Raw genomic sequence first — 25,319 nt, forward strand, 5'->3', positions numbered from 1 at the left:
ATTCCTATGAATTCCTCATCAGGCAAAATACATTCAGTAATATGCCTTATAAGTGAGGGGTGTCAAACTCACAATGTCACGTGACGTATTGCGACGTATCGCGACTTTTTTTCCATTGCCGGTAATGGGGTGGGCGCATTTTTGCTATGATGCATCCTGCCCATGGGCCGGCAGTTTGACACCTGTTATAAGTAATCTTTTCTGAATCCATTGTTGATCACCATCTAAGTTGTAACAAAAACAAAGGAAGTCAGAAGGAAGCAGGGCATCAACCAGGCAGAAGCAGGTAGCGGTGGCCAAGTCCAGAGGCCAATTATGCAAAGGTAGGAAGATCATTGTTTCTTTCTTTCTTTCACTGGAAAGAATGACGTAGAATAGAATAGCTGCCATCACTAAACCAACGTACAGGGAAAGTAGTTGTTTTTAATGTTTTATGTTTAACTAGTTGCGTTTGTAGTTTTTAAAATGATTGTATGTTTTTTAAATCTTTGATTGGGAGTCACCCAGAACTGGTTAAAAGATGGGCGGCTATATAAATGTTTTAAAGAAATAAATAAATGGCATGTATCTTTCCAACATGCAGGTCTTTATCACTGAATATTGTTGTGAGTAGGATAGAACCACCAGTTTAAGGACTTTGCAAGGAACATATAAGCCTATAATTTAAGCTTTAATCGGCATTGGATTAGGGCTAAAAGCATCTAGATTCAAATTTACTCTTGGCCTTAGAAGATTGCTGTTGACCTTAACTTAGGCCAAATACTATCACTCAGAACAATCTACTTTGGATGTTGTTGCTTCAGAGGGAAAAAGAGTAGAGAAATAACTGATACCTGTGTGGCCTTTAATATTTGGAGGAAAGCATGTAGGGAAAAATGGCAAGGTTTCAATCATGCAGTTATGGATACCAGCTTTTTAAAAAAAACACTGCCTTTCATCTTGCATATCTCCTTATTTTTATTTCTATGGGGAGGTCAAGCAGATGTAGAAAACAGAAAGAATCTGATTGTGAAGAGGGATCAGAGCAGGTTATCAGATCTCATTTTATTGTTTCTAATGACAAAAATCAAAAACAAATTGTCCTGTCATATTTAAATTAAATTCATATCCGAATATTTTAGAAATCATAAAATGTAATTCTTTAAAATAATCTTTTTTAAAAATATGAAAATAAATGCCTAAGGGCTATTTTGAGTGAAAGAAAGAAGTAAACCCTTTCCTAATGGCCAAACTGCACCCGTCTGCTTCATTTTCACCTGTGTGGTTTCAAGTATACATTTACTTTTGCAAAGTAATTATTTACAATCTTATGTGGAGACAGGAAAATCAATTCCATAGGTCCTGGGTATGGCAAAAGATACCAGCAGTTAAAGAGTTATGCAAGTCCTCCTGTTGCCAGTTCCACACAAGAAAGTTTATATATTTAAACAGTTTTCCTTTTAAGGAAAAAAAAGTATCTGACAGACCTTTATTTTGCATTAAACACTGATTTGCTTATGAGCTTCAGAGTTAGGTGTTAAGAGTTAGGTGAGTCAAGAAGTAGGAAGGACTATCTCTGCATGTATTTAGACATTCTGAGGAAAGCATTTTATGAATGACCTCTTCATAATTAACTGTGTTGGAAACTTCTCTCAGAACCTGCCTTCCTTATACCCTTCTGGATTTTAAAAAAGCTCTTACCTTGTGTATTTGTTCCCACCACACAAGAAGCTAGAGCCTAACATCATGCAGCTGTTTCTTTGCAGAGAATCTGATGCTACTTAGAATCATGCTCTTTTTGGCTTTATTGGATAGCTGCTCAAGGAGTGGCTTGGCTCTCACCTTGTCTAATTTCTTGGAAGCTTTGAAGCACAAATGAAAGGGAGGGGGGGATGGATGCCCTGTTTTGCAGCAAGCTAGTAGCAGAAACTTTGGCTGAGAAGAGAAACTTCTCAGAGCTCATATTCTTGTACAGCCTTTGCAGACAGCTGCTGTCAGGATAGTCATCCAAAAACAGAGGGGAGGGGAGGTCTCTATCGCCTTTCTAAATCATTGCTAGTTTAACATTTCCAAATGCCGTATCAAAATCAACATGCCAATCTTATTCTAATATTGTCTACAAATTATTCCAGCACTTAATTTTATTTCTGATTTCAACCGTATCAATGTTCAGTTTGGACTTTATGATGCTTTTGTCTCTGTAAGTTGCCTTGATGGAGAAAACAGGGTAGAAATTCAACAGATAAAGAGCATAATAAATAAAGCTCAGCATAGAGAGAAAGTCAAACAGGATAAACATGCTCAGAAGAAATGCTGAGCTACATCAAATGTGGGGATGGGGTCAGTGGTGGGATTCAAATATGTGAACAATGGGTTCTCTGTATGGATGCTGCTTCCAAAAGTCCATTCTGGGCCTGGGCAACAAAACATTAGCCACTGGTTCTGCCAAACTGTAGATCCAGGGTGAAAAGAGCTAAGTCACCATCACCAATTCATCAGGGGTGGTTCTGACCTTGCTTAGGCTAGCAGAAACATAAAAAGATGGTTAACAAAGTGTTAACCCTTCTTCCAATTGCCAGAAACAGTAGTAGCCTTGTGAAAAGGGTGGCCTTTGAGGCCTCTGATTTATTTTATTTAGTCCCCCTATAGATCCAGGGTGAAAAGAGCTAAGTCACCACCACCAATTCATCAGGGGTGGTTCTGACATTGCTTAGGCTAGCATGGATATTTACTTTTTAAAATAGGAAGGATAAAGACAGCAGAACAGCTAATTTTCCACAGAGAAGGCTGGGATCTTAATAAAAATGGCTGCTTTCTTAACTCTTTTGTAATATCCCTCCTCAGAGTAACTATTCCCCTTTTAAAAAAAATTTCTCCTTGGAATCATGATAATAAAATTGTGTATGTCATTGAAAGGATCTTCACTTCCCTGACAGAACGTGGGAGAGCCTTGGAAACCCAATAAACACTTCTCGGGCACATTTGATGTCTTGCTGAGAATGGGTTGTCTCTTCTGGATTTTTGGGGTCTCCAAGCGTTTTATCAAAGTATATATCCACATACTGAAAAACATTTCTCAGAGGCTTTCCTCTTTTTTTTTTGCCTTGAAATGATTTGGCTGCATTCAAATCTAGCACTCTGTTAATGTATCCAACAATGGTTATTTCACCTCCATGATTTGTATTATTGCAAAAACTTTCCTAAAATTGTTCCTGGATCTTATGTGGAACATGGATGGCAGTGTTAAGGTTTTAATCTTCTTTTTCTTAATTTCAGAATTAAAATTCTTCCTTGTCTTTTTATGGTTCCAGTACTTCCCAAGAAGATGATTTCAGATAAATTACCGATCCACTTTTCTTTGTCTTTCCTGCTGCTGAATATTTGTCCTATTTTGTTTTGTTTGCTTTACCAAGTTAGCATGATCTTGTTTTATATGTGTTTCTTGTACATTATGTATGTTTTTATTTATTTCTGCAATTTATGTACCATGTTGTTATTTGTACACACTTCCATCAGTTTACAACAAAAACATATTAAAACCAAGTCCAAAATATAATAATAATAAATTACAGCAATACAAGTTGTGCACATTCATCATTCTCCAAATGCTCTCTGGGAAAGCTTCGTTTTTACTAGTATTTAGAATCCATTAGAATGGTCTTCTCAAGAAAGAAGCTGTTTCATAATTAATGGACTGCCACAGAAATTCATTGTTAGACCAATCCCTCCTTATTCTCTGCATAATGGAGACTATTAATTTTTACTAGGAACTGCACACCAGAGAACTAAAGAAGCCAGTCCTGAAATACTTCTGAAGCCTAAAGAGTCAATCCATATTGGGCTTTATAATTCAACAACACTTTGAATTGCACTTGAAAACCTATTAGTAACCAGGGACTACATGGCTATGACTACTGTTTGCCAGCAAGCCAATTTCTGCTTCAAAATGGTCTTCAAGGGAAGTCTGCTGTAAAGTGCCAGGGAATAGTCCAGTTGTGTTCTGATACAAGCATAGATCATTATTGCCAGGGCCTCCTGCTCCTAGTAGAGCTGCAACTGGCACACTAGCTGAAATTGAGCAAAGGCCTTCCTGGGCAAGCTTCACCTGCCTGTGAAGCAGTAGCTATGAGTCTAAGAAGAGCGCCAAGTCCCTAAGTCCCTTTTCCTATGTAGTCCCACCCCCTCTATAATTATAGCCAGAAGCCTTCTAAATAAACAGCAATTTGAGAGGATTCAGACTAAGATTGCTTTTTCTCATTTCGAATCTAACAGCCTCAAGACACTAGATCAAGATTTCCATGGCAACTCCAGACTGTTTCCACAGAAATCCTGAAGGATGCTATGATCAGTAGTGAATACAGTTGAGAAGACTTAAGACCAGAAGCAACACATTCTCTCCCCTCAACTGGGCCATAACAAAAGTCATCCATTAGAGTGAGATGGATCATCTCATCTTATGCTTGGATCGGAATTCAGAACAAGAAGGCACTAGGTAATCAGTTCCTCTAAAGCAGGGGTAGGCAATCTTGGCTCTTTTATGATTCGTGGACTTCAACTCCCAGAATTCCTGAGCCAGCATGGCTGACTCAGGAATTCTGAGAGTTGAAGTCCACCAGTCATAGAAGAGGCAAGGTTGCCTACCATTGTTCTAAAGCATTCCATAATCAAGTCACTACTACTTTCTTATGGTGATTTTATTTAATTTTTATGTTATTATTTTTTTGAGCTTTTAGGGTATATAAGATAGATGGCTATATAAGTCTAATAAATAAGTTTTTTATTTTTCTCCTCAGGATTCCTGTCCATTCAACTCTCAACACAAAATGTTGAAATTTTAATTGAACATTCAAGACAAATTGAGGGTTCTGGTGATGCATTGCCTACCCTGTACCCAAAAGTTTCCATTCCTCACCTGGTAGAGGTGGTTTTGAATATGGGGTTGAGGAATCCTAAAAGTCAAATCAGATTAGTTTGACATGATCTGTCCTTAGTAAAGCCCTGCTGCTTTGGGCCCATCAAGTTGTGTGCTTTTAAATGTTTGTTAATCCTTTTTTTCAGGAGTGATTCCATTAACTTCACTACCACAGATGTTACGTTCACTGATGTATGGTTTCCAGCTTCTTCCTTATCCCTTCTTATGGATGGGTACAACATTAGCTGTTAACCAGTCATGGGGAACTTCACCTGTTAGAAAAGACTGGTTAAACAGATCAGTTAATGATCCAGCAAGCACACCTAGAAGCTTCCTCAGAACTTGTAATGAATATCATCTGGACTTATTATTTTATTAAGCTTTAAGCGGGCTAGCTCACCTGCCACCTCCAAAAACACCGAAAAGAACCTGCATTGCACGGATTAGTAGGATCCTCCAACATGTTTTAGTTACTGGCATCTACTTCTGAGAAAACTGTGCAAAAGTATAAGGATTTGTAGTGGTAGGTGACAATGACCTTGAGAGATAAAGGGAAAAGATGCTGCCTAGGAAATAAAAAGAGGGCGGAGCCTGCAGTTGGTTAATAATCAGGGACAGAAACCTAGGAAAGACCCATCCTAATGGATCAGGTTGTTAAAAATGGTGATGGGACCTGCAATATACTGGTAAAGTATCCTTCAATAAAGTAGAATTAGCTCATCTGGTTGTGTTTCTTGATTGGTTTACCTGGGAGGGCTGACAAGATTATATACAACCCTTGATAGCTCACTGTGACATACTGACTAGACAATTTAAGGATTGATTAATTTATAACCACTTAGTCTCTGCACTTTTAGCAAATGTCCAGGGTATGAACCGGTCAGATTTTTTTAATGGGTTTCAGTTTTAAGGCTTAATGAGGCAGACAAGGTTCTTGGCTGAAGCCAATCACATGCTTATTTGACCCTGGTCCCTCAGGGTTTATTTATATTTAGTAGGAAGGGAGTGTATAGTTGGATCCAGGTTATAAATTCCTCACTCTTAAGGAGGCTGAAGAAAGATCTCTTATGGGAAAAAACCTCATTAGATCTAGATAATCTAAATTATAGCATGTTAACTAAAATTCTCTTTCTGGACAAAAGGACCTAGTGTATGGATGAAACTGATTTTCTTAATCCATTTCACTGCTGCAGACTATAGTCTCAAAGTACACTCAGGAACACTGGTTCTAATGAACTAAACATTCTGCATATGTTAAGTAGCTCTTAAATGCATGACTTCATATCATATGTATCCATTTTTAATTTTTATTGCTGTCCACATGTAACTTTGTAACTTTGTTTTTAAGATATGCCTCCCAGAGTCTCTACAGAGATGGCCAGCTATCAGATAGATCAGACCAGAAAATCAACTCCAAAGGCTAAAACTACTCTAATTGAAATGAGCTCGGAGCCCTCTCTGTGGGCACACGTGCCGTTGCCCCAGCCTCGCCTCCCCCCGTGACCCCCTCCTCTCCAGCAACCCCCCGGAAGGAGAGTCACCCCTGAGCGTGGCCCATGCAGAGCAGCACAGCCAAGGACATGGCAGCCAGACAGCGTAGACAAGACTCTGCCCCACACCCCATTGTGCACAGCTAATGCTGCAGGGCGTGGGCAGAGGGCGTGACTGCCATAGCGCTGCTGGGCTGCCTGGGTGATCTGCGGGGGGGCCCTGGAGGCAGTGAGTGGCCCTGCAGGCAGACGGGAGGGTGATGGGGGAGCAGAGTGGGGGGCAGGGGGCGGAGCCAGGGCGGGATCAGTTTTGGGGCACTCGGTCTCTAAAAGGTTTGCCATCACTGAGCTATAGTAACAAAATCTGGCAAGTCTGATTGTTCTGTACTTCTTCCTTCTTATACTTGAGTGATTTAGAGAAGGATCTGCCTAAGCTACTTCCAAATGTTATTACATTGTTCTGGGCTTAAAAAATATTCCAGTGCCTTTTGTCTAAGAGTAATAGTTTCTGAATATTCCCTTGAAGGTTATCCTCCTTACTTTCTACATCAGTCTAATATATTTGTAAATAAATAAATAAGATGGCCATATTTTTCAGCTCTTTTCAAGGTTCCAGAACAGCTGTAAACAGCAGTGCATCAAGGTTTTTTAAATTCAGATATTTATGCTTTACACTAGTATATTCTAAAATGCATAATAATATATTCTAAAAATCAAATTCAGACAAATGATTTTATTGAATGATAGAAAACTATAAATACCCTTTTAAAAACCCTACAAAGTTCAGAGGAAAATTAAAATTAAACCAAAACCTTGGGTTTTGAAATTGTTATCAATGGATTCAGTAATCTACATTTTCAACCATCTCCACAGGACCCACTATTTTCACCCAATTTGCTGTATCACATGTATTTTGTGTTCTTTTTTTTTTCCAAAAATGACAGTTATGTAATATGTTCTGGGGCATTTTGACCTTAAAATTTGCCCAAATGTTCCCACAGGCTTTCAGCTGAACTTGGCAATATGATGAAATACTGTTCCAAGATTTAGTTCTTCTAAGAGACCCTTCATAACATTATTATACGATTTTTAGAAAACCATCATAACTCAGGCTATTTGTGACTTATTTGGTTAACATCATCAATAAACTGTTCTAAGGCATACTGAGGCAAAAGGGAAAAATATGAATTGGGAAATTGGTTGCTTTGCTGAAAAATAAGAATAAGTTTAACCTTCAAAAAAACCTTTCTGGTTATTTAGTGGATCAATAACTACTACTTCTATGCTTGCAAAACAAATATGCACAATGAAGAGTGAACTTAAAAATGAACTGACAAATGTATCAATACTGTATTTAAGGCATAAGATTTGTATCTAGCTTGAATCTTAAAAAAGAATGCAGAATACTAATACTACTGCAACCAATTTTGGTCACTGCAATCGATTTCGATCACCATACTATAAAAAAAATGTTGAGACCTTGGAAAAAATTCAGAGAAGAGCAACTAAGATGATCAAAGGCCTGGAGACTAAAACATATGAAGAACAGCTACAGGATTTGGGTTTGGCTAGTCCAGTGATGGCGAACCTTTTAGAGACCGAGTGCCCAAACTGCAACCCAAAACCCACGTATGCATTGTCGGGTGCCGGGTGGGCATGGCCCATTGGGTGGGCGTGGCTGCGGTGGTAACAGCAGACTGGGTGGGACTAAAAAGTTTAATCAATCAATTCCAACTTTGCAAGATCTTTTTTTCCCCCGTGAGAAGTTGAAATTGACTGATTGAACCTCTTTTTTTTTTGCACACGGCAGCGGAGGCCTAAAGTGAAAAGGTTTTATAAAACCCAGCTGAAGGCCTAGGACTGGGGCGATGGCGCACGTGCCCACAGAGAGGGCTCTGAGTGCCGCCTCTGGCACCCGTGCCATAGGTTCGCCACCACTGGGCTAGTCTAAAAAAAGAAGAAATAAGGGTGACATGATAGCAATATTCAAGTATTTGAGGGGCTAGCACAAAGACAAGAGAGGTCAGATTATTCTCCAAAGCACCAGAGGGCAAGGCAAGAAACAATGGTTGGAAACTGATCAAAGATAGAAACAACCTGGAATTAAGGAGAAAGTTTCTAACAGTGAGGACAATTAACTAGTGGAACAGCTTGCCTCCAGAAATTGTGGGCACTCCATCACTTTTTAAGAAGAGACTGGATAGTCACTTGTCTGAGATGGTGTAGGTTCTCGTGCTTGAGCGAGGGGCTGGACTAGAAGACCTCCAAGGTCCCTTCCAGCTCTATTCTATTCTTCTATTTTTTAAAATAATTTCTCTTCAGAACAAAAATCTTTATTTCTCTTATGGTCTAGAGCTACCTTTATTTTTCCATAAGAAAAAATAAAAAGCGAAGATAGAAGAATAGTAATCAAATTTTAGACTTCCAGAACAAGCATCAGCAATAGCATCAATACAATTTATGTACCATCTGTTCATTTAAGGTGAACTTTTTACAAGCAAACCATGTCTTATACAAATGATGTCTCATCTGATTTTCACCCACACTGCTTCCTAATTAATAATTTTATCTGAGTAAAGCAGCCTACAATATTCCTGCTGTGGGCACCTTTGCCATGCATCAATCATCTAGTACAGTACTACAAAACATAGAGAACAAGGTAGAGTTACAGTACAGTTCCAGATCCTTCATTTCATTAATTACATTTCACTGAGATTTTCAAATAAAAAAAATGGAGAAAAAGAAGTTGGATTATTTTCAGTTTTTTGGCTTCCTCAAATGAATGATTCCCAAACCTTCCTTGTCTACTCACCCTAAAACTGCTTAGACCCCCCAAATTCCTAATATCTAGGCTATGTTCACCTAACATACTGATCCATGTTTTATAGGTGTATGGCGCCTTGAATGAACCCAGTTCTTAAAAAAAAAAAAAAAGCTGAAGTCAAATGGGGGAGAAAATATACCAAGCACCAAGAAGTACCCAGATACTGTTCAACATTGTCCCAGCCTGTATCTAATTTGCATTATTTACAAAAGTTAAGTAAGCATCTATGTTGGCCTCATGCCTTAAAACATTTTCAGGCTATGATTTAAAGCCAATTAAATTAATAAGTTTCACTGAAATCTATTTTACTTTTCCTAGAAAACAAGTTTAGAAGTGGAACAGAGAAAAATATCTCTTAACACATAAAGGATGGCTACTATAATCCTTTTCTTGACCCAGTGCTAAGGCAAATATTATTTTATTGACCTAGAATGTTACAGTTCAAGTAAGTTTGAGAAACTGTTCACGTTCAGAAGCTGAAAACAGTGGATTCATTGGAAAGATTAAAAAAATAAAATGATACTTTTCTTCACAATTGGAGTGGTATATGAGAGTATTCTAGTGTAGGACCATAATACTGTTACATTCAGACTCTAAGAATATTTAGTTGTATCACCACATACTGCATTGTCACTACTAGTTCTTCTTTCTGAAAACTCATCTCCAGTAAAAAGAATTCTGAAAAGGCTTTACTAGCGGAATATCTTGCAAAATCCACTATGGGACTGAGTCACCAACTGTTACTCGCTCATGCTTCTATGGAACCCTGAATAGGAAAAGGGAAGACATTGGTTTTACTTGGGTCTGAATTAAATACAAAAGGAAGAAACACATACAGTATACTACTGTAGAGGCAATTCTGAGTGTTTTTCTTCCTCTAATTAGGAAGCCCTGCCCGTGAACTCTCGTTTGCTCGGGACAAGGATTTCTCTCTCTCTCTCTCTCTCTCTCTTTCTCCTTGCCCGCCCTCCCCGAGGCAATTACAGGCCCAGCTTTTCTAGGAAAAGGGTTGTGGACTCAGCAGCTGTCGATTCCAGTTCTTGGAAGCGTGGCTGCTTGGGCTTGGAGCAGCACTTCTGGGAATCCTCTGGATCCTTCTGTGGAATGCAACAAGCAAGCGCGCTCTCGCCGTGACCTTAGAACGTCTGAAGACGAGAATCCCGGCAGCGCGAGGAGGGGCCGCGCTGGCAGAAAGGCGGGGAAGCCGCTTGGTTATCTGGCTTGGCGTACAGATGATTCATTTCCCTACTCCTTTCCGCAGGGAAAGTGTGGGAAACCGGCGAGGAAGAAGGGGGGGGGGAAGAGTTAACTGCCACGGGACTTGGAAAGGGAATATCTGTCAGGTTAATAGATGACGCCGCTCGACTGCCAAGCTCAAGAAAAGGTGAACTCGGGTGGCGACCTCTGCTCAGCCAAGAACGGCATTAATCTTAGAGCTTGCACGCAAATGCAGTACGTTCCCCTCAGAGCTCAACGAAAGGGCGGGGCCAATAATGTTGTCTGTGCATTGTATCTCTAGCTTTTCCCCCGCAACCCCACCCCATACACACAATTTAAAGTAAACTTAAATAATAAAAGCGGGAATGAGGAGGAACAAAACGAAGGATTTTAAAATGGCGGAAGGAGAAAGCAGTCATTCACACGCGTACCTCATCCAAGTTTGCAGCGATTCTTAACCTGAGGTATAATACTATTGCTTGGTTTAAGATCCTACCTCGAGTTTAAATCCACCATCTATAAAAACACCCTGGATAATTTGGAGCCATCTCTGCATTCAAAGCTTCCTTACAGGGCTGTTGTCTGAAGAAAACGGAAGGAGGAAATAGTATGTGGCCTTCCTTGAGGTGCTAGAGGAAAAATAGGGAGTCCTTGGTGCTCTCCGAATTTGGTTGTTTGCTTGCAGACATTTCATTATCCACCTACTCTAGGTAATATCACTGTAGTGGTGGTCCCAGTTGTGGTTGCTAAATGAAGACTAGTACTGGGCATGCCAGCAACCAGTCTGTATAAACAAGCAAAGCCCCATCTGCGAGATGCAGGCAGCACATAAAACCATGCACTCTCAGGTCCATGGAAAAATCTTGACAAAACCAGTTCCTGGTGCCCCAAAGGTTGGGGACCTCTGAACTAAGTTGTCCAACCTATGCTTGGTATGAGCTGTGCTAGCCTCCTCCAGTTTCTTAGGGGAAGTATAGTTGCAATTAAAATTCTGAATTAACATGGCAAATAGATAAGAATCCTGGGAGACATAGTCTTAACTTATTTATAAGGCACTAAGTTGGATTTTTTTTATATATAAAGTGGCAGTAGACAGATTTTCCCCAGCCTACAGATGCTAAGGGTTGAAATTGAAAACTTCTGCATAAAAATATATTTTTTACTAACGGCACAGTCCTATATAAATGTCATGTCATAGCTAAACCTATGTGGAAAAAATTACAATTGCAATATTAACCACAATGTGTTTGTAGCCTAGATTAGGCTCTCAGTGGAAAATTATCTTATAATGTGTTTATCAAAATGGTATTTTCCATCTTTTATTAACTTTCAATTTCTGTTGCTACTTTGGTCTTTATAAATCAGCCTGTATTGTCAATATAATTTTTTATGAAGTTGAAAATTGTGAAAAGAAAAGATGCTGAATTGTAAAAGAAGATGAAGGATATTACTAGGAAGAGCTGTGTTCAAGTAAGTTCTGGGCCCAGTGCTCTTCAACATCTTCATCAATGATTTGGACAAAGGGATAGATGGGGAACTCATCAAATTTACAGACAACACCAGCTGGCAGGAATAGCCAACACTCCAGATAGGCTTAAGATACAGAAAGATCTTGACAGACATGAACATTGGGTGTTATCTAACAAAATGAAATTCAATGGTGAAAAAAGTAAGGTTCTACATTTAGGCAAGAAAAACCAAATGCACAGATAAAGTATAGGTCGGGGTAGGCAACCTTGGCTCTTTAATGACTTGTGAACTTCAATACCCAGAATTCCTGAACAGTATAGGTGGTACCTTGCTCAATAGTAGCAACTGTGAGAGGGATCTTGGAGTCCTAGTGGACAATCATTTAAATATGAGCCAGCAGTGTGCCATAGCTGCCAAAAAAGCCAACACAGTGCTAGGCTGCATTAACATACGGATAGAATCAAGATCACGTAAAGTGTTAATTCCGCTTTACAATGCCTTGGTAAGGCCACACTTGGAATACTGCATCCAGTTTTGGTCACCACAATGTAAAAAAGATGTTGAGACTCTAGAAAGACTACAGAGAAGAGCAACAAAGATAATTAGGGGACTGGAGACTAAAACATAAGGAATGGTTGCTGGAATTGGTTATGTCTAGTTTAATGAAGAGAAGGACGAGGGGGGACATGATAGCAGTGTTCCATTATCTCAGGGGCTGCCACAAAGAAGAGGGAGTCAAGCTATTCTCCAAAGCACCTGAAGGCAGGACAAGAAGCAACGGATGGAACTAACCAAAGAAAGAAGCAACCTAGAACTAAGGAGAAATTTCCTGACAGTTAGAACAATTAATCAGTGGAACAACCTGCCTCCAGAAGCTGTGAATGCTCCAACACTGGAAGTTTTTAAGAAGAGACTGGACAGCCATTTGTCTAAAATGGTATAGGGTTAGCTGCCTGAGCAGAGGGTTGGACTAGATGACCTCCAAGGTCCCTTCCAACATTTATTATTATTATTTCTGTAAAATTATACAAATTCCATATTTATACATATATTTACATATAAACCTGAGCCTCATGGTGAGTTCACTCAAGCTGTGAGTCATACAGAAACAACAGTAGCAGAACGATGACACACATACAGGGATGTTGTGATGCAAATTCCCCCCCCCCCATATAATTGCACCATAATTGCATGCCATAATCGGACTCCTTCCTTTCCTAACATGAGAATGTACTACGCTATGGAAGAATGTGTCTTATGTATAGAGGCAATTTCATCTGTTTATATGCTGTTCCGGTTCTAGAGATTTGGGGCACCTAATTACATGTGGGTATTTCAGTTTCTGAGAAAACCACAAGAAATGTTGCAAATTATGAACTATTTCTACATGAATCATGCATACTCACGCAAGGAGCATTCAAAACATACATTGTGGTGTCATGACACAAGCTCTTCCTCTTATATTTAGACTGCAAGATTGCATGAAAATATATGACAATACACTTTTTATCATTTTAATAAAATCTCAGTTTACCATGGACTTCCTTAGATACCATATTTTCCGGCATATAGGGCGACCCAGCGTATAAGACAACCCCCGACTTCAGCGCCGAGTTGCATGCCTAGAAAGTCGTCTTATAAGCCAGAAACTACCGTAATTTCCATCGTATAAGACGACTCGGCGTATAAGACGACCCCCGACTTCGGTGCCGATTTCAACGCTTTAGAAAGTCATACGCCGGAAAGTATGGTATATTTACCTTGTGGAAAGACAAATGAAGACAATATGATGGCACTTTTCTTTAGTACCTGAAGTAATACTACAGAGATTATTCCAGCCTGACACACCCCAAAAGTAAGGACACATAATAATAATAATAATAACAAAAACAACAATAATAAAGTTGGAAGGGACTTTGGACATCATCTAGTCCAACCCCCTGCTCAGCCAGGAAACCCTACACCATTTCAGACAAATGGCTGCCCAGTCTCTTCTTAAAAACTTCCAGTGCTGGAGCATTCACAGCTTCTGGAGGCAGGTTGTTCCACTGATTAATTGTTCTAACTGTCAGGAAATTTCTCCTTAGTTCTAGGTTGCTTCTTTCTTTGGTTAGTTCCATCCGTTGCTTCTTGTCCTGCCTTCAGGTGCTTTGGAGAATAGCTTGACTCCCTCTTCTTTGTGGCAGCCCCTGAGATATTGGAACACTGCTATCATGTCCCCCTTCGTCCTTCTCTTCATTAAACTAGACATACCCAATTCCAGCAACCATTCCTTATATATTTTAGTCTCCAGTCCCCTAATTATCTTTGTTGCATTTCTCTGTAGTCTTTCTAGAGTCTCAACATATTTTTTACATTGTGGTGACCAAAACTGGATGCAATATTCCAAGTGTGGCCTTACCAAGGCATTGTAAAGTGGTATTAACACTTTACGTGATCTTGATTCTATCCCTATGTTAATGCAGCCTAGCACTGTGTTGGCTTTTTTGGCAGCTACGGCACACTGCTGACTCATATTTAAGTGATTGTCCACTAGGATTCCAAGATCCCTCTCACAGTTGCTACTATTGAGCAAGGTACCACCTATACCAGGGGTGTCAAACTCGCAACGTCATGTCACATGTTGTGACATATCACGACTTTTTCCATTGCTGGCAATGGGGTGGGCGCATCCGGCCCATGGGCCAGCAGTTTGACACCCCTGATCTATACTATAGCTGTGCATTTGGTTTTTCTTGCCTAAATAAATAATGGTCTCAAGTTACATAAAGGCAGATTCCAGTTTAATGTTAAGAAAAATGTCCACAGTGTAAGAGCAGCATATAGTGGAATTTATTACTAGGGGGAATTAGTTGGCTGCCTTTTAATGGATGTGTTCATTGTGGGGCTGTGCTTTTGGGATGTTTCATTGAGGAGGGATATTGGCATAAATGACACCTTCCAATTCTATAATTCTATATAATTTATGTTTTGACTTTATAATTACATGGTTTTATAATTGCAGGATAGTTACAGGTATCTATCAGATTTACTTAGTAGAAATGTGTTGCACAAAGCTAATTACATGCCATGTAACAGAAATCCCTATTCCTGCACAATCCCATCCATTAAAAGTGTAGTGATTTTTTAAAAGTTTGTAATCAGCAAAACAAAGCTACCATGGTCCAACACAATTTAATTTGTGCCTCTTAGACCCAGATGGAACAAATGCAGATTCTTACTGCAGTAATGTCACCAGGTGATTCAAATGCAAACTGGTAAAATTGAATACTAATCATATGGACAGCTTTTTTTCATGCATAACTATAAATAGCACTCCATAGACAGACCAAAACTTTATTTTGGTCATTGATCAATAAAAAAAAAACATCAAATAGAATGAACAAAGCAAAAGTATCCCTAATAGTAACAATCAAGATGTCAAAGTGAAAGCACCCAGCTATCAGAATGCTCCAACAAATTTTTATTCACGCCACAGCTTCTCATATGTTTTTGTATTGGCTCTGCTGATGAAACAAGGAAGCATTTGAAAGAAAAATAAATGTAATACATCAGCTATTTCTGGATCTGCATTAAATACACAAAATCTATTTAACTATGACATATATGTACTGAGAAAAATTAAATGTAATTTTGTTGTGCCATTAATTTTGTTAAAGGGCTGGAGACTAAAACATATGATGAACAGTTGCGGGAACTGGGTATAGCTAATCTAGAAAAAAAGGATTAGTGGTGACATGATAGCACTATTCCAATATTTGAGTGGCTGCCACAAGGAAGAGGGTGTCAACTTATTTTGCCTAGCACCAGAGGACAGGACAAAAAACAATGGATGAAAACTAATCAAGGAGAGAAGCAACCTGAAATTAAAAAAAACATTCCTAACAGTGAGAACAATTGACCAACTGGACTTCAGAAGTTGTGGGTGTTTCATCACTGGAGGTTTTTAAGAAGAGACGACAACTACTTTTCTGAAATGGTATAGGGCAAGGGTCTTCAAACTTGACCCTTTTAAGACTTGTGGACTTCAACTCCCTTGCCTGGCTGAGGAATTCTGGGAGTTGAAGTCCACAAGTCATAAAAGGGCCAAGTTTGAAGACCCCTGGTATAGGGTCTTCTGCTTGAGCAGGGGGTTGGATTAGAAGACTTCCAACAGTCCTTCCATCTCTATTCTGAATTGAACTGAATTGAAAAAGTTGCATTCATGTTTTACCTACCCTTTAGCTATATTCCTAGGTATGTAACTAAAACAAAGCTAATGACAAAGAAATCTCTAAATACATCACAATACAAATTCTGAGGCTGTTGCCCTCAGTAACTATTCAACTTTATCAATTATGTCTTCACTGAGGCATTTCTGTCATTTCTTCTTGAGTGGTAAAGACTTCTCCTTGACTTAAAGAGGAAGGTACATATTTCTCAGAATACAAGAGCATTTAATGAAATTGAGATATAGGTTGCATGTCTTAGAACAACTTGAAATCAGCAATACTTAAAATCTAGAAATACTTAATCTCTAAAGGATATTATTCATTAATGTATATATTAAATAAAATGCAGCAGAATCGTGCATTTTAAAACCTTAATTTTTGAAATTTTTCATCTATCAATAGAAACATTTTTTCAAACCTTGCCCTGGTTATTTTCCCTATTTTATAATTAAATCTATATGCTTTACCCAACATATTTATAAATCCCTTGATAGAGCAAATATAAATATTTGCTTACATGACCATGGGATACTACAACTGTCATAAATGTGAAAAACAGTAATAAGTCACTTTTTTCAGTGAAACTAAGCACTTTTAAACTAAACAAACTGTTGTAAATTGAGGATTATCTGTATTTCATTTGCCCTGAAAGCCTATAAAGAAGTGGCTGAATATATTTCAGCAAAAAGAATTGTATGTTCCATAGTTACAAGAGAAAAATATTTGCAAGTTTTTAATAGTGCTATCTTGTTAAATGAAAGCACTTTTATAGCCCCAAAATATCCCCAAAATAAAGTTGAGTTAGGCCAAGTTTATACTTAAATGAGAGACAGCCAGGAATATTTGGGTTAAAGTCTAGACTAGAAAGTCAAAGAAAAATTCTGGAAGAAAACAATGGCAGATATTTTTATACTGCTACAAGAAAATGAGAGAAATGTGATCATGAAGTCATAGAAAGTCAATTTCAATTTGAAGAAGACATCTTCTAAACTTATTAATGATGCTAAATCGAGAGCCAGTTTGGTATAATGGTTAAGCTAGAAATCAGGAGACCATGATTTCTACTCCCACTTGAGGGTCAAAGCCATCTGGGGGATCTTGGGCTAGTCATTTTCTCTCAGTCCTAGGAAGGAGGCCACGGCTTCTGAAAAACCATGTCAAGAAAACTGCAGGACTTGTCCAGAAATCTCCAAGAATTGAACAGAAGAAAAAAATGAAACTACTGGAAACATTTGTTAAAGAGTGCTATAGTTATACTCTGGAAAATACCACATTTTATATCAATGAGATACACCATAGCACCATGAGAACTTGGAGACAAGCTGCATTCCTGAAAAATTATTGTCCATTTGCTTAAACATTTTCAGTTCAGATACAACCCACCCACTCAGTAAACAGTTATACTGTAGAAAGAATTCTTACCATTAGAAAACATATCCTAATTTCTTAATTAGCCAAAGTATACTTCTCATAATTTCCACCCATTAATATTATTAGCACTGCCATCCTTAGTGAAAATTATTGCAAAATTTAATTCAGTTCAGAATAGAAATGGAAGGGACCTTGGAAGTCTTCTAGTCCAACCCCCTGCTCAAGCAGGAGACCTTATACCATTTCAGACAAGTGGCTGTCCAGTCTGAACCATCAATATGGTTAGCTCTTGCTTACTCTGTCAGGGGTCCCTAACCCCTGGGCCATAACCCATTACCAGGCCTTGAGCCATTTGGAACTGGGCCACGGAAGTGGTGGGTAAGCACGTATGCGCACACTCCATGTACATGAGTGCGCTTGTCCACCGCTCACGTGGAACCATCCCCTCTCCCCCCTCCCCCCTGGTCTGCAAAGCCAGAAAGATTGGGGAACTCTGCTCTATGTTATATACCTAAATTAGATCCCACACTGATTACAGATATGAGTTACTACCTTCAAGAATGCAAATTTTGTTTTAACTAAGAACTCATTAGATGTTCTTAAGCAGAATAGAGAACAGCGTAAACATTGTAAAATGATACAGGAATGCCATGTATGAAATGAAAGGTAATGTCACACATATAATAACTTTTCATTATATATTAAGAGTTTGGTATAAGATGAGCAGCTATATAAATGTTTTACATAAATAAATATGAATAAGGATATAATATTTTTATTTGCCAAATTGCTTTTTTATGTATTTGCATGTTACACTTATAATGCATTTTATACTTGCATGTACGGATTTTACAAAAAAAAGTATTTCATGGTAAAAACCCTGTTAATTAAACCCAAGTGCTAAACATATTTCATTCCTTTAGTCCTGGAAATCTTATGAGTACCATTATAGAAAATACAGTGAAATTAACCATTATTGAATGAAGTTGTTATTGTTTATAATGTGTTAGAAGCTCTTTAGAAGAGGATAGATTGCAACTTACAATGGTAAAAAAATTGTTTCACTATTATTTTATAGGCAGTTTTCTTATAGAAAATGGTTTGGTTATTGAACAGGTTTGGTATGATAGAATTTAAGTTACTCTTCCACAACATAGCTTGGCCATACTGTAATCCCCAGAATTCCCAACTATAGAAGCTAAAAATGGGAATTGAAATTATGGTAGTCTCAAGATTGCTAATCACTCACTCTAAAGTTGATCCACAGTTGTCTTGTCTTCTGCTTGTAACAGTCTATAATGGCAAAAATTAGATATATAGATAATAGATAGACAGACAGACAGACAGACAAAACAATGTTCCAGAATAGGAAGTGAAGAAAATTTTTACTGTAAACAAAATGAATGTATTATGGCTGGGAAACAGTATCAATACTATTATTTTGCTAAAATTTTTGTAAATTTTGGCAAAATAATAGTATTGATACTGTTTCCCAGCCATAATGTATCAGATTTGTCTTTACTGAGGCAAAACAAATATAAACTAAGAATATACCAACATTGCCATTCTGAAAGCAAACAATGCAATATTTAATGAATAAGTAAAGACTGATTAAAAGATAGTTTAATATGACAAAGAGGCCTTATATAAACACATCCTGATTACTACCAATAGAAAAAAGTTTAAATGTTGCCTTCTGTTTTTACCATGATTGTAATGTGAAATTTCTGGCTGCCCAATCATGCAGGATTAAGTTAAATTATGAGTAATGGAAATAGGAAGATTCCTAGACATTCCTCACTTTCTTGATGAGGCAGTATCCTCATTTGCAGGTCATTTAATGTTATTATGTTTTAATTTAATTTTGGAGCAATGGTGGCTACTCAAGTGCAAATGTTCCTGGTTAATTATATGGTGAAGTATATGGAATCAAGCTCTTTCCGGGAATTAATTCTTTAATACTTTGTTTTGCTCTTAATTTTTTCTCTGGCAGTTTTAGAGTTTTTATGATGCAATCGGAAATGGTGTTCTGGCAGAAACAATTATTTGTACTTTGGGTTTTCAGTAACTAATATTGACTTTCATAGTGGTGCCTAAATTGGTCCAAATGTCATACTGCCCAAGAGGGATTCCAGAAAAAAATTGTGTAAGATACTCTGTAGGAGTATTATACAAAATCTGTATTCATTGCCTTTCTTCAACAAAGCTTTTTCTTGAACTGCACTGTATGAAATTGTTGGCCTCTTAGTAGAAACATGTAATATGTTCCTCAAATCAGATTGAGTACCAGACACTGGAATGTAGCTAATATGGCACATTTAAAAAATTGTAGGGTTGAAACATTAGCATCTATTCCAAGCAAATTGTTGAAATTGTAATAAAGAAAAAATAAGCACATGAAGAACAAACTTCATAAAAGGAAACATGTATGAATTTTGCAAAGTTAAATCCTGCCTTAACCGATCTTCTAGACCAGACATGTCAAACACAAGGCCCAGGGGCCGGATGCGGCCCGCAAAGTGGTTTCATGTGGCCCGCGAAGCCATCCTGGAAACAGTGATGAAACAGCCCCTGCTGCCTTGACCCTGGCCCAGGCCATCCATGTACAATTTTGTGGTGGCCATCTATGCTGAAACGCATTCAGTCTTAGCTCCACAAGGCCATCTGGAAACAGTGAGGAATCAGCCCCGGCTGCATCAGCCCCGCCTCCTGGGTGCATGCTAGGGAGGTGTCACCCTTTGTGAGGAATGATGAAATGCACAATGGCCAGCAAATAGCCCTGGCCTACTTCACATATCCAGCTTGATGGGCTTCGGGGGAGAGATTTTGGTAGGCAGCGGGGTGCTCTCTCATAGCGCCGAGAGGCTGAGCCAGGCAGTGCAAATCCAAAAAGAAGTGCGAGGCCACCCAGGTCCCAGCCTGCCTGGTTTCGGCAGGCAGCGGGGCGCTCTCCTCACAGTGAGGCTCCTCCAGTGGACCATGACTTGGCTCTTGCCCTGGTCCCACCCCTTTCTGCCAGAGACCGAACATCTATCTCACTCCTGCCCAGGCCCCCACAGGCACCCTTGACGCGAACGATGTAGATCTGGCCACGCCCACCCAGTAGGCCATGCCCACCTGGCCACCCAAGGGCAACCGCAATGCTGATGCAGCCCTCAATGAAAATGAGTTTGACACCCCTGTTCTAGACTTAGAGGGGTTTTTAAGAGTATGTGGATAGAAGTGATTCTGCCAGATTAAAATGATTCTTGACCTGAATCAGCAGGACTGGTCTAATGTAATTATGAACTGCATATGCATATGCAGTTGTAACACAGTAGCAAGTGTACTTTCTTTGAAAGCAGCAACACAATTGTTCATATGCAATCAGTTCATTGTATTTAAAAATCTGTACTATGTAACTGGAAATCCTTAGGGCTAAATATTTAATACTAATCTAGAAGCTTCTTTAGCCTCCACAATAAACATAGTAGAAACTGCAAACAAGACAGATTATATAAACAAATAGAAAAACATATTTCAGCAGTTCCTATAAACATTTCATAATGTTTCCTAAACTTTGGCAACATAATGTCAGGAAAAAGATAATTTATTTATGTATTTGTTTGTTTGTTTTCTATAGCTGCTCATCTTAGTCAATGACTCTAGGCAACTTATAATTCAATTTTTGTATTAATTGTTTCCTTTGTTTTTGGAGAAACCTCTGGCTAGGAACAGTAAAGTTTGAGAAGTACTTTTATAAGTGGAAAAGAATTGGCAATATTTGGTCAAGTTCAACAGTTCTAGATATTTGTGTGCAAACTTCAGTGTAATAGAAACAGGATGTTCCAGGAAAGTTCATGTTATTTTTTTTTCCAGATGCATCAATCCAGTTATAGTCAGATAATTTTCTAAGAACCGTTTCTTCTTCTGGAAAATTCATTTCCAGAAAGCTGGTGGTGATTAGATCTTACTACTAAGCAGAGGAGGCATCTAGAATGCTATTGGAGGAATCTTACTGTTCAGTGGTATAAGTGTGTGTTTGAATCTATGCCATGGGACTTAGGTGACAAAAAGAAAATATTTTGCCATTTTTATTACCTCTGTTGAATTACTGTATGCCCAGTGACCCTTTTTAAGGCAACCTATTCCCTGTAGGGATGAGGAAGATGTGGAAGAATCCCATTGTGAAAAATTCTCATGACTTTTGGCAGACAAATTCACTCAGATTCAAGCTAAAAGTTGTCCTCCTTGATCTTTCAATGGTGTCATACCATCAGCCATAGTATCCTTTTGGATCAAAGGATTGGAGTGATGGCAGCAGCCTTTGATGGCTCTCTTTTCTCCTAAGAAGTCAGAACTAGTCTAAAGTGGAGAGGAAAGAGAGATCTACTTAGAGATGTCTGTTCTGTGCACCACTACACTCTAGTATTCCACTTTTCCAGTAACTGCATGAAACGACAGGAGAGGTCAACTGTCAGCATAGGATCAGGTATCTTCATTATGCTGATGATATCCAGTTATATATTTTGGCCTCATAACAAAAATGCAGTAGAAGTGCTGACCTGGGTGTTGTCAGATTTTGAATGAGGATGGGAAGAAACATGCTCAGATTCTCTCCAAGGCAGAATGACTTTGAGTCCTGGACTATTGGCTTTAATGGAAATGGAATGTGCAAACTTTCTTTTGACCTCTCTAGAAGCATTCCTCAGGCAAGATGTTAGCAAAAAGAAAAGGCATGGGGAAGAAGCCAATCTCTAAACTAAGTTAAGTCTACAGAATACAGTACCGCATATGCCGGCGTACAAGGCGACCTGGCGTATAAGACGACCCCCGTCTTTATCGCCGGGCCGCATTCCTAGAACATCGTCTTATACAGCGGAAACTACCAGTATTTCCGGCGTATAAGATGACTCGGCGTATAAGACGACCCCCGTCTTTGGCGCCGATTTCAGCGCTTGCGGAAATCGCCTTATACGCCGGCATTTACAGTATATCTCTAATTTAAAGTCAGTCTTAAAATGGAAAATAGACCAGGAGTGTCAAACTGCTGGCTGGTGGGCTGGAGGCATCATAGCAAAACCGCACCCACCCCATTGCCAGGCATACAAGTCGTGATATGTCGCAACACGTCACCCCTGCTATAGACTGTCTACATTATATGTGGAAGGTGTTGATGTCTCTTTACATCAAATACTGAGAAAATGGTTGTTCTTCTAAACTCTGAAAGCACAAAACCATTTGTGGTGTCAAAATTGATATATGTCATCTAATTTTTTTTTATAACAAAAAAATTATAACTGCAAATTTCCTCCATTGATGTCATATATTGCCCCTTGACATTTTGAGTCCCATTCTGAATGTTCAAACTAATATTAGAATTTTTCTTCTCCTTCAGGATACTTTGTAGGCCACCCTAATATCTAATTGTTCTATGCCTTATTTATAGAAGAGAGATGACGATTATAGGAATTGTAGTTCAATTCATCTGGAGTTCAGCAAGTTAGGGAAGGTGACCAATCAGAACATAAATATAACTTCTGCCTTTTCTAGAAAAGATGGATTCCGCTCTTTCTTGCTTTTAATTCATTACAGTTTTGCACTGTATCAGACAATGACGGTGAGAGTGCATCATAATATTGAATATTATGAGTCCATGAAAAGCATATAATAAAAAATAAAAAAATGAAAGGATTAGTACCTAGCAAGACAAAAATCAAAACCTAGTGCAATGGGTTAAGGCTGACGGTCAATTTTCAAATTTAATAAAATAATAATATTCCAAATACAAAAATGACCTTTCCTAACTCTTTTAAAATAAAACTTTAGGAACTGGTATGGCAGAAGAAATTAGCATGGCAGAAGTAATGAGCCTTTTGTGAATAGAGACAGAACTCTTATAAAGTATTATTATCTTCATTATCGTAGTTCTAGCCACTAGACCACCAAGGGACACAAGACGTATGGCGTACTTCCTGAAACTTCCTGAACTTACAGTATATAACTGCAGTGTGGAAATCCAACTATAGTGAAACCAAACTTTTCCCCTTATTGTCACTATTTCATAAATGGAAATACTATGCAGAAAGAACAATGTAATTAGAGGAAAAAGCCGTAAAGCTCCAGACAAACAACATTCACTTTCTATTCCCTTTTCAGTCCTAAGCTTTTTTTAAAAAAAGGCTATATGCATGTATTTCTTTCTTATATAAAATAACAGATATGATTTAGACTCTTAGAGTTGAAAGGACCATATTAGCCTTCAAATTCTACTGCCTAGTACAAGTACCATGTTTTTCCATGTATAAGACGCTATTTTTTCCTGCAAACAACCTGTTCAAAACTTAGGTGCGTCTTATACAAGTGCAGCGTCTTATACACGGAAAAATAATGGTAACCTCCACAGCCCAGGGCATGCCTGTGTGGGTTGCCATGCCACCTGGTGCAGGTGCCAAGGCCCTGTGGGCTTGCCACTAACGGGAGAAGGGAGGGGGCAAGATCGTCGGCTGGCCGAACTTCCAGATTTGCCGGCTCAGCTGTTCAACGCGGAGAAACTTGCATGCCAGAGTGTCTTATACAAGGGTGCATCTTATAGACAGAAAAATACGGTAGTTCTTGACTTACGACCACAATTAAACACAAAACTTTGGTTGCTAAGTGAAAGAGTTGTTAAATGCATTTTGCCCATTTTATGACTTTCTTGCCACAGTTGTTAAGTGAATCACTGCAGTTCTTAAGTGAGTAACAAGGTTGCTAACTGAATCTAGTTTCCCCATTGACTTGGCTTATCAGAAGGTTGCAAAAGGTGATCACATGACCCTGGAACACTGCAGTAGTCATAAATATGGACTAATTGCCAAGTACTTGAATTTTGATCATAAAACCATGGGGGTGTTGCAACGGCCCTAAGTTTGAAAAATGGCCATAAGTCACTTTTTTAATACCATTGTAACTTTAAATGGTCACTAAACAAATGGTTGTAAGTCGAGCACTACCTGTAGTATAGAAAAAGAACTCAAAGCATTTATGATATACAGTATGGCTATGCTGCCTCTGCTTGAATACATCCAGCAAAGGGAAGTCCATAATCTAAATTGACTCCCTATTAAACTGCCCTATCTCTGAGAATACCTTCATAACATTCAATTGGAATTTTCTATCCTGTAACTTAGGACCGTTATACCATGTCATGGTGCTCTGAAAATATGTCCTGACTTTCTGTTGAGGTATCTCTTCTGGTAAATTGAATGGGTATTATTCCTAACTCCCACCAACATACACACAAGATATCATTTCTTTTGTTAATCTTACCTTTTGCTTCCAGTTCAGGGAGACTTATGAAAAGCAGCTAAAAAAATCGTGGGGAAGACAACTGTTGTGGAAATCTCTCTCTATTCTCATGTTTTGCAGCACTGAAAGTACTTGTAGAGATCAAAAGCTTTCAAGAGATAATCAGCTTCTCCCATAAAATTAAGTCTGTTATTAAATAACCGCGCCCTTTCATAATATAACAAAGCTAAATTCTATATTCCACCCTATCTTTATTTAACTGACATCTGACTAATGCAATGTTCTTGGAAAATTGAGTTATACAACAACAGCATAATGTCTCCTTCCTGTTCTCTTTACATAACACCCAGTGATTCGTTTCATCTCTGTCTCGAACACACACATACTGTAGAAAGTGCATGTTCTCAGAGTTATTAAACAACTAGCCCATTTTTTTTAAATCACTGATACAGATTCCAGAAGTTCTTCCAACAGTCTGTAAAGATGGTTAAGAATGGCTTCATCTGTTACTTCTCCCCTCCCTCCTCCATACTCACTACTATCCTTTTTAGTTAACAAGCAGTCTTCATTTTTTT

The 25,319-nt window shown here is 38.6% G+C and overlaps 2 long non-coding RNA genes across 3 annotated transcripts in view; one reads left to right on the forward strand and one right to left on the reverse strand.

The window, feature by feature from the left end:
- LOC120318083 overlaps positions 1-24,982 on the reverse strand; it is a 93,527-nt gene extending 68,545 nt beyond the window's left edge. The window contains exon 1 of one of the 2 annotated variants that reach the window (XR_005559404.1): positions 24,766-24,982. This is a non-coding gene — a long non-coding RNA (uncharacterized LOC120318083). Of the gene's footprint in view, positions 1-1,680; positions 1,743-24,765 lie in introns of those variants that run through there. The other variant, XR_005559405.1, reaches the window with a different exon arrangement.
- On the forward strand, positions 79-5,486 carry LOC120318084. The gene is made up of 3 exons (XR_005559406.1): positions 79-323; positions 4,252-4,471; positions 5,038-5,486. It is a non-coding gene; the product is annotated as an uncharacterized LOC120318084 (long non-coding RNA).
- Positions 24,983-25,319: the final 337 nt, after the last annotated feature.

This window comes from Crotalus tigris, unplaced genomic scaffold, assembly GCF_016545835.1.
Source record: "Crotalus tigris isolate CLP2741 ecotype Arizona unplaced genomic scaffold, ASM1654583v1 scf7180000020033.632256, whole genome shotgun sequence".
Classification (NCBI taxonomy): domain Eukaryota; kingdom Metazoa; phylum Chordata; class Lepidosauria; order Squamata; family Viperidae; genus Crotalus; species Crotalus tigris.